Source organism: Phaethon aethereus (assembly GCF_964289735.1).
Source record: "Phaethon aethereus genome assembly, chromosome: 7".
In the NCBI taxonomy this organism is placed as follows: Eukaryota; Metazoa; Chordata; class Aves; order Phaethontiformes; family Phaethontidae; genus Phaethon; species Phaethon aethereus.
This window is the reverse complement of record NC_138583.1, coordinates 10,458,229-10,473,274: the sequence shown is the minus strand read 5'-3', so window position 1 is coordinate 10,473,274 and position 15,046 is coordinate 10,458,229. Positions and strand designations below refer to the sequence as shown.

At 38.2% G+C, this 15,046-nt stretch overlaps 1 protein-coding gene across 1 annotated transcript in view; it reads left to right on the top strand.

Annotated features, from left to right (window-relative positions):
* The window catches only part of GRID1 (glutamate ionotropic receptor delta type subunit 1), a gene marked incomplete at its 5' end in the record, with an annotated part of 552,836 nt that overhangs the window by 307,096 nt on the left and 230,694 nt on the right, over nucleotides 1-15,046 (top strand). The gene's annotated exons all lie outside the window — the stretch shown is intronic.

Below are 15,046 nucleotides of genomic sequence, written 5' to 3'. Positions count from 1 at the left end.
ACGTGCCTGAGAGAGTCATTTCTCCTGTGGAAGTCTCCAAATTCATGTTAAAAGGGCACGTTGTTCATGTTTGAAAGCTGAATCAGAGAGTTTTTTATCAAGTATGAAGTAGGAATTATACGTTTGTCTGTCTTAATCGTATCTTGAAATCAATGAGGCTAATTAGGACAGGGAGGTGGCTGTTGGGCAAATTTGTAATTAATGTTGTGCTGTGGGCTAATTTTTGGCATTAATTAGTTTTATCCAGCTTTTTAAATACTAAATAATGAACTATTTTACAGTACTTTATATGTCAGAGTTGAGAGCGAGAGTCAGATCCTTAATGTAAGGTTACGTGTATTCATTAGCAAAGAACTTGGCAATGAAGAAGGTTTTTTAAAATTCCTTTTTATTTTTTTAACTAACCAGGGATAAGACTGAACCAATAAATTAAAATGTCGATGAGACCTGTTTCCAATTATCAGTTTTGCTGCATCAAAGCCTGCTAAATTAAAAAAAAAAATCAAATTATCTTATTAAGTTCTTTTTATCATATCAGCATAAGTAAATTCTCCACATCTATGTTTATCGGTGATTTTTAAAATAATAGGGTAAATTTTATCCTAAATAAATGAGGCAAATGAGGCTCAGGAAAGACTAAGCAGTAGGACAAATAATACTCATGTTTGTGCATACGCAGGGATTTTCAGCAGAGGAATGAGGGAGCACTTGCCCTCAGAGTGGAGAAAGCTATATGCAGCTCAGTCAGTGGTTTTATTTGCTTCATAGTAGGCCTCCAGCAAAAATACACATTGCTTGGTTTTCCAGTGAGTCCTAACAAAGTACCCAAACCAGCTATTAAACAGAAATCAACACGTGTGTTTTATTCACACCCACACTGGTAGAAAGTCTGTCCCCCTTCAGTGCACAGGGATCCAGAAACGTTCATAAGAGTTACATGCGTGCACTGTCAGGACCCTGCAGGTCTCTCGAGTGTAAGGGCTAATGTATTAAACTGTTTTACTACTCACTTCACCTTAAAGTAGTGTGTATTATAGGCATTAAGGCTAATGATCTTGATATATTTCCAGATCCCTGCAGGAGTTTAACTCTGGGCAGAAATGAAAGGTAATTTATTTGGCAATCTTCCTATATTGAATCTTGATTGATTCAGAAAAGCTTTATAAAAGAAAATTTAAATCTTAGAAAGGAACTCTCAAACGGCCTGAGATGTGAGGTGCGTGGTGTAGGGAAGAATCCTTTGCTCGTGGAGGCTGATCTTGCATCTTGCGGGGAGTTATGATAACTGCAATTCCTGAGTATCTCAGTCAGTAAGTGCAGCTGATTAGCTACAGCACCATTTTAGATGGTCTAGAATAACAACTTTCATCTTAAATGAAATATGTATTCCTATATAATTTACAGAAATACATCATTCACAAGGTGCTGCTGTAAGTGCCTTTGATAGGTTTACATATTCCCACAGTTAGTAAATATTTCATGCTGTAGGTTTTATATATAGCTATATAGTGACCAATATTGTTACCAATCTGGCTCCGCATCTTGGAAGTTTAAGATTTTGAAACAATTTCCCTTTTCAGTTTTGGGAAAAAAATCTAGGTCTCTAAATAAATGTAAGTAGTAACCTGAGAAGAAAATTCAAAGACTTTATTTTTTTATTTTGGGTATATTTATTTTCATGTTTTCTAGTTTAACTCAAGTTACAAACAAGAACTTAAGAACAAAGAGAGAAATTTGATTTAAAACTTTGTTTCCATAAATTTCTGGAAATGGAAAATTCCATGTGAAAAAGGGGTTCCTTATTAAGCTTTTCAATTTTGCTGAGTTCATGTTTTGTAGGAGGGGAAAAATGTCTGAAAAACTTCAACTAGATCTTATCAAAGTCTATTGGCTAATCAAATATCTGCATAGAAGCCAGGTGTTGCACATGAACCCTCCTGTGGAATACAAAGCAAGAATAAGAGACTTTCTTGGGCAGTGCCTGGATTATGAACTCTGATATGAATAGTTTTAACAAATTTTTCTTAGCACAAGTCATGGACATCAGCCACTGGAAGCCGGTACAAGATTTATTTTGCCAGTTTCGATATTGCAAGTGATACATTATTCTGCTAAAAATATGGATCCAGATTTCAGCCTCATTTATCATCTCTTGGGTGGGCCAGAGAGATCTCATCTGACTTTGCACAGAGTTGGAGGACTCTGACATCTCATACATGAAAAACTTTCTAAATCCTAGAACTCAATATTAGGATTATTTCTTTAATTTTTTTAAGGCATCATTTTCAATTCACTGGCTTAGCATCCTCATGGTTCTGTCATGTGTCAAACTTACTGCAGCAGAAATTACCTAAATTTTCGTAAGTTTTCGAGGTTTATTACTCTGCTATAAAAGTGGTTTGACTGTAAGAATAAAAACGGGGGGGGGGTGTGGAATCTTTTCAATGGTATAGCTATAAAGATGGAATCGGCCTTTATTCAGAAAACAGAAACTAAATGTATTGGTAGCTACCCTAGGTTTTGCATTAAAAGGTCACTTTGGGATTAAAGCAAACCTAATCTGAAGAAAGTGTGTCCCTCTAATAATTTTGAGAAAAACATTCCCTTTTCCACATGCAAAAATCCTCGATGTGTTTGGCCAGGTGCCATTGTTGCATATATACAACTCAGTTGTACAGGTCTGCATATAACAGAAAAAACTATTTCATATTTTGAAGACTCTTGTGATTTCCTTGCAAGGCAAAATATAGAAAGAAAAGAAGAAAAAATAATAATTCAGAAACGGGAAGAGGATTTATTATTTTCAGCTATTCTTATAGTCTCTTAGAGCCAGCCACAGGACCTGAGACTGAAAGAGCTCCCTGTTTGCAACCTGCCTGTAGAAACAGCCAGATTTCACCTGCCTCTTCCACTTACCAATGGATAAGTTTTTTTTGTTGCTAGTAGAGATATATTTGTATGGATTGCTTTAACCATTAAAGGCTTTACACTACATAGTGACATGAATACATGGAAAACAGTTCAAAGAGAGGTGACAAAATGTTAAAAGGGTAGGAGAGCATGACCTGTGAAGACAGGTCTCAGGAATGCGCGATGTACAGCCTGCCTAAGGGAATGTAACTGACAAATACTTAAGACAAAATGTGAGAGGAGAAGGAATTATTTAAGGTGATGGTGGGTGGTCTAACAGGAAGTAATGACCTGAAGTTTAGCAGGGAGGTCAATTAGACAATGTGAGTGCTTGGTAAGAGAGGTCAGTGAGGCATCGTTCTTCAGAGTGTTCAAGAATTCACTAGATAAAACACTTGCGTAACTTAGTCTAGCAGTCTTTCCTGAACTAGTTTGAAGGATGTTCTAGATGACCCAGGGGTCCTTCTGAAGACATATCAGGAAATATTTGTTGTGAGAAAAAATTCCGACTTTGTACATTTTGTACACAACATACTTAAAGAGGAGGAAGAGAACTTGTAGTTTAGTGTTTCCCAAGTTTCCTATTGCAAACGCGCGATAACTGTTAGCTGTGGAGGGTTTGGGTTTTTTTCTTCTTCACAGAACACATACAGTTTGTTTGGAATATGTATTTTAATGAGTTTTTTCTTTAAAACCGTAGGTGATATCACTTGCTTCAATCTTCAGTCAAAGACTTCAGTCATCCTACTTTCCAGTATTGCTACCTTTACTTTTGAAAACCAGTAAAATGGAGGCTGTAACAGAGTTGTACGTGGTTATTGATTTCAAAAGAGAAGGAGTTCTTGGCTTTACAAAACCTTTAACTCAGCATGACTTGTTTTTTGGCAGCTTCACTGAAGTGCAAAATATTTCTGCTTAAATCTTTGAAAATGATATCATTACTTGTGAGTCTATCTTGCCTGTAAGCTAGTAAGCTTCCTGCAATGAGGTTGCTAGTATATATGCATATCACTGCAGCATGCCAGCTGAAAGAACTCTTTACATGCCTAGTATAGTAAATAAGTTAAAAAATACAGATATTCTGCTTTTGGTTTAGGCTTTTGGGATTGTTTCACACTAATTTGTGATCTTCCTTCATTCCTGGTCATTGAGGATGCTGAGTACCTTACTCCCAGTTGGCAGTTGTTTGTGAACAATGCTCCAGACTTCTCTCTTTCCCTTCTGCAGTTGGTGACATGCTATTACTTGACTGGAGCTGCAGGACTTACGTATGGCATCTTGAGCAATCTGCACCCGCAAGGAATTGTATGAAATGGTTTTTCATAGGGAGCAAAGACCTTTACTTGTCAGTATTTAACAGGAAAAAAGGTTTAATACTAATTTTCTGGCACTTGGCATTTCATATTGGCATACATCTCTTTCTTTTTAATTTATATTGCAAATGTTCAGCGTATTAGTCCTTCTCTCTGTTTTATGTACAGTATATAAACATCTTGAAATATTGATGAATAATTTTGGGAAAAAAATACTATGCCTCCTCTTTTTAGAAAGCAATTTCTTTGTTTAAAGAGCTGGTAGTGATTTGTGAGTGCTGGTAGCAGAACCGTAAAAATAATACATTCTTCTTTCAATAGTTCAAGTTAAATTATACCTGCCTCTCTTTTTTTTTTTTTTTTTTTTTTCCCTCTAAATCCTCCTCTGGTTTTCTATTTCTTCCTCTGAGCCAAAATCTTGTCTGCTAATGTTGACATTTGCAATACAGTAAGACTCTTTGTGCTTAAAGAGAATAATACTTGTAATTAAAACCCAGACAAACCTCATTAAACTGCTAAAACTGAACTGGAAACAAAGCCTCCCATTTTGGGATAAATTGGCTTAGAAGCAGGTTTCTCTGAATTGGGCCAAAAAAAACCCCAAAATACAAACCCTCCCACGTTTTGTTTCACTATGATTAATTCAAGCTATGGAATCACTTTGAGAATATGTTTGGAATAATCATTTACATATGTTGTTACAGATTTGTAGGCACTGTGAAGAGGGGAAAAAATTAATTTGATGAATAAATGACTTCATGAATTGCTTACTTAGCTTCATGTAAATGACATTCCTTTTACTACTGCAGGTATGGTTAAGTGACAGTAATTTCAGAAATCTTTTATGTTTGAACCCACTTGTAAAGTTGCATCAGATTTTGAATCTGAATTTTGAAATCATGAGAAATATGAGGCTTGCATACAATTTTGTATTTCGCTAACAATAACTGATAGCAGTTTTGTGAGGCTTGTGGTCAATTGAGAAAAAAATTATGGAAATTGAATACATTGCCAGGAGTTACAGAGTCCTTATGAGTCTAGAAACTGCTTTACTAGCAGTATTACTAAGTTCCTCAATGTCAGTAGTAATATGTCTGGTCTGAAGTAACTAGATTTTTCAGCTCATATTTTGAGTCTGATGACTGGGCATTTATGCATAAGGAATCACTTTTTTTAAATGCCATTATATCTGTATGTACAGGACCTGAGCATTCCTCTTGCTCCAAATGCTTAGTCCTCAGTGTACTTTTGGGGCCTTCTTTCATTGCAGGTGTTCAATTGCTAAAACATGAATCAATTCCTAAAAATTTTGCTGCTGTCCACAAGTAAGGATGTCAGGTCTAAAGGAAACTTTGCCAAGCATCTGACTGACAAAATTGTTGAAATATTTTAAATTAATTTTTAATTGTCTCATGAGCTTCATTAATTTTAATTTTTTCATTTTCTTTTTTAATTTTCTCATCTATTATTTTTATATTTTCTCAATCTCACTGTTAAATATGGAAGCTGAACAGCAAGGTGCAAGGTAAGGCTGTTCACATGGGCTGACGTGTCCATACAGTGGAAGGCAATGGGATATGGAGACTGACATTCATGTCCTGGAAGCAGGAGCTGGGGTTACTGTAGTGTCGTGTCAGGGTTCATGGGCTTCTCTTTCCAGAGTAGCCCCACATTAACACAGCCAGTTCCAGAAGTAGCTCTCTGTACAGATTTAACCTCAAAATTGGGGGATGCTAGCTGTCAGGAGGGGCTGTATTTGTGGGTTGGTTTTGTTCAGTTTTTTTGAAGGAAGAGGAGCTATTAATGACTTGGAAGTGCAGAAGTGTTGTCCTGAGCTGGTTTTTTAGTACAGTCTTTAACAGCACCCGGTGTTGCCTTTTGCAAGAGCTGAGACAGGACAACTCTCTAGTGAGCACTAAAAAACCAGGGCTGCCAAAAACTAACCCCATCTCCACCTACTCCTCATGGCTGTTTTTTTGAAGTTATTTTACTTCAGATTGTTCAACTGACTCCTGGAATACTGTGTAATTTAAAGATAAAGATTATATACATATGTATTTTTAATGTAGTGGAAAGTTAAATATTCTGACACATCTGTGGTCATTATAATACCTAAATATATGCAAAATGTTTCTCTAAAATGCTACAAATCTGCAGATGACTTTATCGTTTCCAGCAAGGATAATTTTCTGCAATTTAGGTATAATTTACCAGAAAGCAGAGATTGCTAATTAATTATGGATGATTAATTTTAAAATATGCTCCTGCATTTGCATTTCATCACTATACTAGTGTTTGCCTATTGTAAGACATTAGCAGAAGCAGTACAGGAACATGAGAAAATGTGTTTGCCTTATAAAAATTGGAAGTAAGTCATGTCCATACAAAAGCTATTCGCCATCTTCCAGTTTTACTTTTTCATATAGATTCAGTGAATCGTTCAGCTTACTGTGCTAGGGCAGCTTGACTTTGAAGATTATAAAATACATACTGCAATTATTATATGTTCAGTTCTTGAACCTTCAACACTGGTATGTACACACCGCAGCTACAGGTTGACTTTTTCTATGGACGTATCTGCAGGTGTCCATTGGAGAGCACAAGGATTGACTTGAAGTACAAAGTTTTGTACAGACAATTATCGCTCGCCTAAAAAGCGCTTCTAGACCTGATGTGCTGGATTGAGAAAATCACCGACTCATTTCACTAGTTGCTTCACAGGTCACAGAAGGTGGCCATTTATCCTTAGAAAGGATGAGTAGTAATTGCCAGTAATAATTTGCACCTGTTTTGCATCTTTTCACAGGAGGCTTTTAATCACTTTTAGTAGGTGAAATAAAATGTTATTTACCCAAGACTTATTTTTAGTTTCAAACTAGTCTGGAAAATTATTTAAGCCTTCACTAATTGCTTGCAGCATACAGTATAGTGCTGCCTCTGTGTGAGATAAAAGCTTGAGCAAGATTTACCTTGCTTTGAGAAGATTAATCTCAGGCAAGGTGTCCTAGGACTGATGCGCTGTTTCTCTTAAAGTTATATCTATGATGGGCAGGCAGCATACAGCGTAGGTGCAAGGGTTGGTGTTGTTAATGCAGTACTGCCCATTGTGTAGGAGACAACACTGAATGTTATGCCCACTTCTTCACAGTTCAAGGTGTAGAGCTCGTTAAAAAAAACCCAAACTTCAAAACAGAGGCTCATGGAAGCTCTCTGGAAATGTAAGGGAAGAAATATTTGGGAACTTTGTTCATCAAGGACAAACCATTAGATCTGATTAAGTTTATAACTTGAGACAGTGTAGTAACTGTGCAATAAGATTGTCTTTTCCTCAGGCAAAGAGTGTTCTGTGTCAAACGAATAGAGCAGTATATCATCAGCATAAAGCATGATGTGTCAGTTCCCTCATTTACCTTTGTACTTTGGAGGGTGGCAAATACCTTAAAAATTAGCAAGGGTTTAAGAGTTGTTTTGAAAAGAGAGTATAGTCCTCTGTTAATCATTATTTTTCCTACTGCTACTGTTAGTACTGCTGGTGCTATTATAACTAGTAAGCTTGTTATGCTTGAGTGTCTTAACTATGAATGGGGATATTGTTTTACTAGGTACTACATGAATATGTGTACCCAAAGAAATTACAGTGTGCAAGAGGTGACAGATGGATGTATCTGGGGAGTAAAAGGGATTGATGATGAATGATGGTCAATTACAGAAATAGTGTCTTCATACCAAAATCTTAGAAATTAACATTTTGAAAAAAAGATATAAGGGAGTTTAAGATATTTGTAACATTTTTTTTTTTTAATATGTAAGGGTAGGTGAAGAAGGTTGACACCAAGGCCAAAATCTTGATGATGAATTAAAGGTTAACTAGAAGATTGGAATAAAAAGTACACGGTGTTGGAAGTGAAGATAGTTAGCATATCTTTGTGACAGATAACAAGGCTGCTATTGAAGCAATGTGAAGGGATGGGTGAAATGATCAAACCAAGGGGCTAGAGATCCTTTTTGTAGCAGAAGTTTCAGTGAGATACGAGAGCAACTTGCAATTTTTAAGGTTAGAAAGATGAACTTTTAGTAATCAATATGTAATGTTATCAGAGCTGGGAAAGGAGTTTTAACATCACAGATGGGTAAAGAGAACTGTTTGTTAGAAAGGTTATGGCTTATGAATCTGTGAGATTTTGGGCTTATCCTGGATGAGAGATTTTGAAAGAAGTAAGAGTCAATGATGACACTTGGATTGTAGTCCTAATTGGAAGGTCTGATGTTCTGGCTGTCCATTTTGACTGAGAAAAAGGATTTCCTTTCCCTCTAGGCAGAAGGTTGAGAAGTCTCATTATCCACATGAAGCTTATGAGTGTATCCAGAAACTAGGCTAGCAATTTAGACTGAACAGAATATGAAAAATGTGTCACAGAGAAGTAGACCAAGACTCATCAGCATGTGAAAGGCAGTGGATTTTTCACATACTTGTGTTCTGGATGAAGTTAGTGTAAGGAGAGGAGATTACAGAGTGAATGGGTGCAGCGCCCTCCTCAGCATGTTGAAGAATATCAAAAAGCGTGCCCTGGAGAGTCTGTGCTGAAGGAGTGGCGTAGGAGGAAACCTGGGAGAGAAATGCTGGGAAGAGGAGATTTATCAAGAACAAACATGATCAGTGCTATAAAAAACATCTGGCAAGTCAAAGAGAAGAGAGTAACAACTTTAAAGTTTGGCTTAGAAAAGTGAATTAATCATGTCAGTAGGAACAGTTTCAGTTAAGTGCAGAAGGTAGAAACGAGGATGAAGAGGATCTAGTCTGAGACCAGAAGAGAAGGTTCAAGGCTGTGCATATAAACCATGTGTTAAAGGAGCTGTGGGTGGAAGGGAAAGGGAGAATGGGCTGATGGGTGTAGAGCCATAAAGGGTCTGAGAAAGGAGGGTTTTAAAATAATTTCTGGCTTCAGGGAAGAGAAACAGAGTAAGAATCGTAAAATCTCTCAAGCTGGAAGGGACCCATAAGGATCATTGAGTCCAAGTCCCCGTTCCTCATAGGACTACCTAAAGCTAAATCATATAACGAAGAGCTTTGTCCAGATGCTTCTTGAACTCTGACAGGGTTGGTGCTGCGACCACTTCCCTGCGGAGCCTGTTCCAGTGACTGACCACCCTATCAGTGAAGAACCTTTTCCTAATGTCCAGTCTGAACTTCCCCTGACACAGCTTCTTCCCATTCCCTTGTGTCCTATTGCTGGTCACCAGAGAGAGATCAGCACCTCCCCCTCCGCTGCCCCCCTTGAGGAAGTTGTAGACTGTGATGAGGTCACCCCTCAGCTTTCTCTTCTCCAAGCTTAACAAGCAAAGTGACCTCGGCTACTCCTCTTAAGTCTTGTCCTTGAGACCTTTCTCCATCTTGGACACTGTCCTCTGGACACCCTCTAATAGTTTGGCGTCCCTCTTATGTTGAGGTGCCCAAAACTGCACACAGAACTTGAGGTGGGGCCACACCAGTACAGTGTGAAGTGAGACAGTCGCCTCCCTCGACTGGCTAGCTATGCTGTGCTTGATGTGCTCCAGGACACAGTTGGCCCTTTTTGCTACCGGGGCACACTGTTGACTTGTATTCAACTTGCCATCAACCCAGACCCTCAGATCTCTTTCTGTAGGGCGGCTCTCCAGCCTCTCATCCCTGTCCCAGGTGAAGAATCCTGCACTTGTTCCTGTTAAATTTCATACAGCTAATGATTGCCCAGGTCTCTGGTCTGTCCAGATTCTCTGTAAGGTCTCTCTACCCTCCAGGGGTGTTCACAGCTCCTCCTAGTTTTAATATCATCGGCAAACTTACTTAATGTCTGGATCATTTGTAAAGACATTAAAGAGCACCGGCCCTTAAAATTGAGCCCTGGGCAACCCCACTGGTGACTGGCTGCCAGCCTGATGTAAGCCCATGTACTACAACTCTTTAAGCCTGACCTGTCAGCTAATTGCTCACCCAACGTATTACGGACTTGTCTAGCTGTATGCTGGAAACTTCGTCCAGAAGGGTACTCTGAAAAACAGTATCAAAAGCTTTTCTAAAATCCCAAACCACCACATCTACTGGCTTCCCTCGGTCCACTAGATGGGTGACCTTGTCATACAAGGAAATTAAGTTGGTTAAGCAGGACTTTCACCTCATGAACCCATGCTGGCTATGACCAATGACTGCATTCTCTCTCAAGTGTTTTTCAATAACTCCCAGGATAACCTTTTCTATAATTTTACTAGGCACTGAAGACTGACAGGCCTGTAAGTACCATTGTCTTCCTTCTTACCCTTCTTGAAAATTGTGACAACAGCAGCTACTTTAAAGGAATGTAAGATGACTTTCTAATTCTTATAATGGCAGCTGTGTGGAAGATATCTTCAAAGGTATCAGGGACTGGAAGGCATTGCACATGTGGAGTGAAGAGACAGGCTGGCAGCAGCAGCACTTTGCTGTGGACTGGGGCTTGCATCGTCTGTTCAGATGGGTAGTGTGTGTAGTGACAAATTAGGAGCCGAACCTGTTCGTCTTTGCAGTTCTTACCAGAGATGCACTTTGCTGGGTGTGTTGTCTTCCAGTTTTGGAAAGCTGTATACCAGTAGGCAGTAGAGATTTTATTCCCTGTTTTTGTTGCTGTTTGTTGTGATTTTTTTTTTTTTTTTAATGAAGCAAAGGGCAATGTGCAGAATTCTTTCATTTTAGTCTTATTGAGAAAGGAGATGGTTTTCAGGTTTTTGGATCATTTCCTTTGCAGTGTGAGTGCTAAGGGAATAAAAGCAGCTCTGACAGCATCCTCTGTGGGGTAGGACATAAACTCTGTGTTGTAAGGACAATTTCTGATAGAATTCTAGTTTTTAGTTAACATCTTTTTACTGGAAAAGTCTTCATGCTGAAAAATTCATAGCAGAAAATATAATCAGGTTTCTGTACACGGATTTGCTGGCTTTGCCATTGTTCACTGCTTGTTCAGGGTTTGATAAGATATATTTTCATAACTCGTTTTCAAGGATCACTTTTCAAGGTTGATATCTTTCTGTTGAGGCGGGTACCTAATGATTATTCCTACAGCACATAAAACGTGGAGGTAAAGGATTATTAGTCCCCTTTTTTCCAGCTGGGGCATGGAGATACAGAGAAACTAGGCAATTTACCGAGTTCACTTGAAATGGGGACTGAACTTCTAAATGTCAAACTAAGAACTTGCCCAAAAGGTCATCCTTTCATTTGATACTGCCAGGTATGTCTTTGCCACCATTGACCCCAAGTTGTTTTATTTGACAGAACTGTCACTCCAGTGATCCTTTTGTCAGACATGCAGCATTTAACCCATACACACTGTGTCAAATACTAAAACTCTCTTTGAATAGTGCATGTTGGCTTCATTTTCAGATAAATAATGCAGCTTGCATGCAAAGTTCTACAGAACATTTAAAGACCTGCTCAGATAACTTTAAAAATTTGTATTTTATTTATTGAATTGAGCCATTTCATTGTAATGGAGTTATAGTTTGCTCTAGTCCATGCTCTGTGAATGAGATCAATTTGTTTGGCACTGACCCATCCATTCAATGTGAAGCAATCAGATTTAAAAGCTTTGCACTTTATTAATGTGTGTGCAAATAGCAATTGGATTCCAAGGACACTCTTTAGGAAAGGACCTTGAATGACTGGTCTTGGTATATAATTCATATTTTTCTTCCAACTTTCCAAAGGAAAAAAAACTCGTTAAAACTATTTTTAGATAATATTAAAAAGGGGATAAAAAAAAGCCTTGAAGTATGACAATGACTTTGTATGTTTAATGAAAATATCGTGACTTGAAAATATTGCAAGTTCCCCAACATGTTTTCCCATAAAGTTATTAGAGCATAGGCAATATTTTGAGATGTGCATCAGCACATTAAAAAAAACAACAAACACCACCACACAAAAACCGTAACACCTTAGTGTTCATTTTCTATGCTCTATTAGCATTCAGGATAGTTTAAAAATCAATGTCAGTTCTGAATGCATCTTGATTTAAAGTTGGAACAATCTAGCAAATACAGCACTTCAGCCTGGATACGGTTATGCATACTTAATAAAATACGCAATTCAAGTCAGACTCATCCCTGATAGTTCGCATAACCAACAGGCACGCTAACACTGGAAATGGCACCATGTGAATAAGATGGTTACATCATCCAGGCCAAATAAACAGTGGAAATGTCCAATTTTGAAAACATGTGGCATGCAGGAGTGCTAAAAAAAATACCAGAGATACAGAATTGTGATAAAAAGAGGACCTTAGGGTCTTGATGCCAAGTCCTCTTAAATCTTTGGGAGTGTGTGGCTGGGATTCTCACTGCCTCCTTCCTTCCTTAAGAGACCAAAGTGTGAAACACTGTTGTGAACAACACAGTTGAGCTCCAGGTATTTTGATGCAGGGTCTGTGCATCAGGGCACCTCCTCTGTCAGCAGCCAGAACATCCTCCATCTTCCCTTCAGAAAAAATATATATAATTTATTAATTTGTATAGAATAGAGCTTTGGGTTTTGTGGGGGTTTTTTTGGTGTTGTGGTTGGGTTTTTTGTTGGGTTTTTTGTTGGGTTTGTTTTTTTTTTTTTTTAATTTCTCTAAGGAACTACCTGAAAGAGTTTGCATAGGATTCTTCAGAAAGGTTCACACAGCCCAAACTGTTGGACAACAAAGTGAGTCTCAGATTCCTGGTTTGGATACTCATAACTTCAGTTTATATTTACATCTTCAACTTTTAATCTCTTTTTTACTGTGTTTAAATATGTTTTAAAATACTTTTAAAATGTATGCCTGGATTTCAATAGGGATACTATTTTCTGTGATTAGGGATTAAAAGCCTTTAAAATTGTATTACCCATACAGTTTTTTAGAAGAAATGTTTGTCCAAAGATCATCTAATTTTCATCCAAGTTGTTTTTATTGTATGTATCCACATAATAATAATAATAGTTAATTACTGCCATGAATGAGTGGATTTAGATTGCTTAAAGAATCACTGTCAAAGGTGTTAGAATCTAAGATGGTTTTAATGTGATTGTTATAAAAGTGTAACTTAACAAAGTTTGATGGCGGGGTTCACTCTATTAATTACTGCATGGGAAAATATACAAAGGAAAATCACACTTGAGTTAAAATGATTCACAGAGAGACTATAGATAAAAGGGTAAAGAGGACACTCCTGTTGAGTCATGAGGTTCAGAATGGACCCCCTTGCTTTCTAAACTCCTCCTCAGAGAGGAGTCTAGGTGTGGGTGGATCCAGACTTAGTCCCAGACTTGGTCAATGGTTTATCTCTAAAGGGTCAGATATGCATGTTTCGTTAGCATCAATTCAGCATGTGATCAAAGTTACCAAGGCAAAAATCAGAGTTATCGTACTACATAATCAGTCACTTACCAAAGATCCTCCATGGGTATAAGGTCTCTCTGCCTCAAGGAGCAACCTTTAGGGGCATCTCAAGGGGAGATCATCACAGTGCTGCCACACTGCCTAGCAGAGAGAGCTCAAAGGCAGCTCACTCAGGTTGTCATATTTATGGGATAAAGTGGTTGGCTCGTAGTCAAATGACATGCAATGGAAAAGGTATGCATGAGACTCCTTGTACCCACAACTTCCTTTGTTCCTTAGTAAATGAGTCTTGGAAAAGCCACCTGCTACTCATGTGTCAATCACATGATCGGTGTTCCAAGCTCATAAGCATCAATGCTCACTGTATCACTCCGCTCCTTTGTGGGTTTTCAGAGAACAGCTCCAAACTAGAAGAGTTCACGGCCCAGCCACGGCTCAGGTCTTCAACTCCTCTGGAGCCTGTACCAAGCCACCGCCAGTCTGGTCAAGGGGTTGAGCGCACCGGTCACACTCCACCCTGTGACTACAGACAGTCCACTCTATTGGCTCAGAGTTGTAGTACGGTTACCTCTTGTCTCTATGTCATAAATATGTGGCATATTGCAGATCAGTGGTAAGAGTCCAATTATTTGATAAGCTGTTTAGTTTAAATGTGATAATTAATGTTAGTTATATACCATTTTACATATGGAATCAGTTGATTATATACATTTTACATGCAGGATGCATATAATTTGTCTCATTTTTTGCCAAACTTTGATATACAGGGTTATTAGAAGCAATAAAACATAATAAGGTCAAAACCAACAAAATTACAATTATATGTAACATCAAATTCAGAATTCCAGTTGCTGTTGGTGACTATCCAAAAAGAGTTTCCCACCAGTGATGTTCACCATCTCTTTTTCGCTCCTTCTAGGATAAGGTGTATCTCTCTTGCATCATGATGGATGGTAATCAGGGCTGTGATCTGATGTGATCAAAGGCCCAGGAGTGGTGGATGATGTTGTGCTAGGCTTGGTAATGCCTATTTTAAATTTAAATGATAGTGCTGCGTCCCTGCAAGTCTAGAGGCAGATTACAAAAACAGCTTATACTAAGGTAAAATTGTACCAACAACCCAATCTTTCAGAAGCGCAAGATTTTGCATCTGCGGTGTTTGATGCATTAGTTTAGATTAGATGTGAAGCATTAGTTTTGCACAGAAATATCAGTTGCCTTCTCATGGAGAGAGCCATTGACTGTCCGGCACCATATTTTAATTTTTCCCTGCTGTTCCCCAGAGTCAGGGAACTTTGTGAACATCAGTTTCATTTCTGTCCCAGCTCCATTCACTTTCTAAGTATACTTCACCATACCATGGTGGAAAGAGTTGACTCTTCTTTACTAGGGAGTGTTCCCATAGTCCCGGTGTGCTTGACACAAGCTTGAGACTCTCGCCATTCTAGGGTT